This window comes from Petaurus breviceps, unplaced genomic scaffold (genome assembly GCF_028583685.1).
Source record: "Petaurus breviceps papuanus isolate PSGF00001 unplaced genomic scaffold, PetGlider_PUasm1.0 37, whole genome shotgun sequence".
NCBI classification, from domain to species: Eukaryota; Metazoa; Chordata; class Mammalia; order Diprotodontia; family Petauridae; genus Petaurus; species Petaurus breviceps.
In genome coordinates, this window is record NW_027186296.1 from 14,957,873 (window position 1) to 14,961,867 (window position 3,995).

A 3,995-nucleotide genomic window follows, 5' to 3' on the forward strand; every position below is an offset into this window, starting at 1 on the left:
GGTTCTGCCATTACATCCTGGGCCATCTCTAATCATCCTGATGGATATCTGGCCATTAGACCCAGATGGCTCTAGAGGAGCAAGTGAGGCTGGTGACTTTGCACAGCTCTCCCTGACTCAAATCAAAGTCAACTGCAAGTCATGTCATCATTCCCTGAGGCCATGGTCCTCTTCGAGAACAAAGGACAAACACAAGGTGGAGAATGAATTATCTTCTTCAGGCTTTTCTCTCCCAGAATTCTCCAAAACACACAGTCTGCAAAAGCCAAGTTCAAAAAGCATCACCAACTGGTGAGCTCCAGGATTATATCTGTTTGAGCCTCTTGTTTCCATAGCAATGCTATCTGGGATGGAAGCCCCAGAGTCTTACAACAAATGTGTGAGGTAAGTGTTGTTATTATCCTATTTTATAGACTAGTCTCTGAGACATTAAGTGATTTCCTTGGGGCCATACAGCTCAGTTGTACCTGAAGCAAGATATCAATTCCAGTATTCCTGACTATAAGTGTTCTCTTTACTAAGCCAAGATGTCTCTCAATAGCAGAATTCCTGTCCTTAAGGGGATTATAATCTAATGTGCACAAATATATACAAAGAAATAAAATGCCAGGTAACCTGTCTTAAGAGCTAAGGAGAAGTCTAGGCAAGATGCTATAGCTAATTTATTGGGGGGATTTTTGGGGGGAAAAATGATTATTTTCTTCCGGAGGAGGTTGGGAGAGGAGGAGAGACCTTCAGGGAAGATGTGGCACCTGAGTTGGGCCTTAAAGAAAGAGAAAGATTCCAACAGAAAAGATATGGAGACTGTGTTCCTGGCATGGGGAACAGCTTGTGCAGATGTAAAAAGGAAGGGACAGTAGCAAGAGATCAAAGAAAACCCAGTTTGACTGAATATAGAATGTGTGAAGGAGAAGAGAGTGAAATCAAGGCTGGATTGGGAGCTAGGTCAGAGTCAAACTATGGATGCCTTTAAGCACTGACTTAAAGGGGTGATATTTTATTCTGGAGGCAGATAATTTATTCTGAGGGGCCACTGAGTTTTTGACCACATAAGTGACTTGGAAATTAGGAAAAATTCTTTTAGCAGCTATGTGGGAGAGAAAAAAGGCAGGGGATCTGAACAACTCTCTAGGTGAGGGGAAATGAAAGTTTGGACTAGGCTAGGATATTGGCACTAAATAGAGGAAAGGGAGTACATGAAAGGCAGTAAGATACAGTAGAATGAAGATGTCTGGAAATCAATTGATTCCTTCTGTTGAGGTCTAGGGGTATTGGGAACTCCATAATTCAAAGGCAAATGACATAGGTCCTGCCTCAAATGAATTTGACCCAAGCCTTCTTTCAGCCAAAGACAAAGTTTATTAGAACACTGATCAGGATGAGTGAGATTTTCAGAATCTGCCATATTGGCCTGATTTTAAGAATATGAGCATTTGTGATACTTGTATTGACAAGGGGGCCAGATTGAATCTGAGCTTTGTCCAGACTATTAATAAATCTGAGAGATTTAATGTGGGGCAAAATGAACCTTATATACAGAAAGATTGTGGGAAGCATCTGGGAGGAGCCAAGTAATCTGGGGTAAATGGGAGTTAACAGAGAAAGACCCTGAAGATCCGGGTGCTCCAGGCAAACACTAGCAACCTGGGCCACGTAGGAAAGTCCAAGGCTTTTTCTTTTTGGTGTCCAGATTCCAAAACATGGCCTTTCCCTTTTAGGGGTTCAGATCCCATCCCCATCACTTCTAATGCAAGAGTGAAGAAGACAGAATTGTCTTTCTTAAACCTGAAGCTTATAAAGATAAAACCAGGAATCTTGAAAGAGACACTTCTCTGGGATGGTAAGCAAGATAGGGCAGCAAGTTAGTGCAGTGGATAGAGCTCTGGGCTTGGAGTCAGGAAGACCTGAGTTCAAATCCAGTCTCAGACACTTACCAGCTGTGTGACTCTAGACAAGTCACTTAACCCTGTTTGCCTGTTTCAGAGAAGAAGATGGCAAACCACTCCAGTATTTTTGCCAAGAAATCCTCCAATGATGTCATGAAGAGTTGGACATGACTGAACAACAGTAATAAGATGTATTATAAAGACATGCCAAGAAGTTGCTAGAGTTCTTGAAAGTCAGTGGACCTAGATTTGAATCCCACCATTGTTCCTTGCTACCTGTGAGACCTTGTCTAAGCGTCACTTAATTTCTCTGGGCCTGTTTCTTCATCTGTGAAAGTTCAGTTTTATGGATTGAATTGAACTTTATTTTTGAAAATATGTGAACTATGGGAAGACTGATGAACTGATGTAGAGTAAAATAAAGAGAACAGGGGAAACAGTACACACAAGGGCAACAATAAGGCAAATGGAAAGAAACCGAACACGAAATCCAAGGCCACATAATCATAATGTGTTTTCTTGGCCCTAAGAGGAGATGAGAAGATGAATCCTCTTCCTTCCCCTGCAGAGGCTGGGACCAATGAATACAAAATGTTATATAAAATGTCATACTTGGTAATTATTGTTTTTCTGTGTTATAAGGAAAGACTGAACTGAGTGGAGTATACCTGGAAATCTGTTTTGTTTGTGTTTTTAAAAGATTTTTTAAATAACTTTAATTTCAAATTTTAAACAGAAATATATCAAAAAACCCCAAAATAATTGACTTTACATAGGTCATTTGGCAAGAAGTGTAGGGGGAAAAGAAGCACATCCCATTCAGGCTTTAGGGTTTTCATCATCGTTGTATAAATATTTTCTCATCCTTACCTCAACCTTGTGAAGGAGACACTATTATTATTCCTATTTCACAGATAAGGAAATATCTTGTCCAAAGTCATACAGCTAGTAAATATCTGAGACTGGACTTGGACTCAGGTCTTCCTGATTTCAGGTCCAGGATTTATCCACTGTGTCACATCTTCAGAGAGCTCTGTGAACACCCACAGAGGAATTCTTTCTCCAGTATAGTAGTCTTTGTACTTCTGGGTCTTTTAAGGCCCTTGATTTTTACTGATTCTTAAAGGACTTCTTTGTTTTACAATAAACTCTCAAAGAACAATGCTCCCTTTGCCATCATTTTAATGAAGAGTTTCCCTGTCACTATTCTTTCTTTGTTCTCTTTCTAGTTCTTTCTGAATACAATAGCCTGAGCTTGAGCAGCTCTTACATAATAATAGCTTACACTTACATAGTACTTTACAAAGGGTTTTGCTTCTGTTATCTCACTTAACAATAACCTGCAAAGGAGTATTATTATCTCCATTATACAGCTGGGAGACTTGGGCTTTGAGAAGTTACCTGACTTAGCCAAAGTCCAACCTAAAATCCAGGTCTCCTGACTCTAAATCTAAGCCTTTTTCCACATTTTTATTTCTTATGTTATCCTATGAAGATTTTGGAATTAAACCACAGTATGATTAAAAAGCAGCAAATTTAGGCCCTTGGATGTATATCTAATTAGAGTAATATTTGAATATTTAACCATTATTTAACACTCAGCAAATATGCAATAAGATGATTCTATGTGCAGTGCTCTATGCTAACTAAGCTCCTGGAGAAAAACAAAGATAAACACAACATCCAGTAAAGGGATCATAGTTTTAGAACTGAAAGGTACCTTAGCGGCCATAGAAAGCATAAGTGGCTTGTCCAGAGACACCCAGCTAGTAAGTATCTGAGAATGGATTTGAACTCAGGTCTATTCTGACTATAAATCTAGTTCTAGATCCACTAGATCCTGTTCTTAGGGAACTTAAAATCTAATGAGGAAGAAGATAGGACATAGATGATAGATGGATAGTTTGTTTAATGATTTTTCAGTTATGTCCAATTCTTTTTGACCCCTTTTGGGTTTTTCTTAGCAAAGATGCTGGAGTGATGTGTCATTTCCTTCTCCACCTCATTTTGCAGATAAGGAAACTGAGGCAAACAGGGTTAAGTGACTTGCTCAGAATCACAGAGCTAGTAAGTATCTAAGGCTGTATTTGAACTCAGGTCTCCCTGATT

General features: G+C 39.4%; 1 pseudogene; it reads left to right on the forward strand.

Annotated features, from left to right (window-relative positions):
• The first annotated feature begins 337 nt into the window (after positions 1-337).
• The window catches only part of LOC138168782 (uncharacterized), a 123,309-nt pseudogene continuing 119,651 nt past the window's right edge, over positions 338-3,995 (forward strand).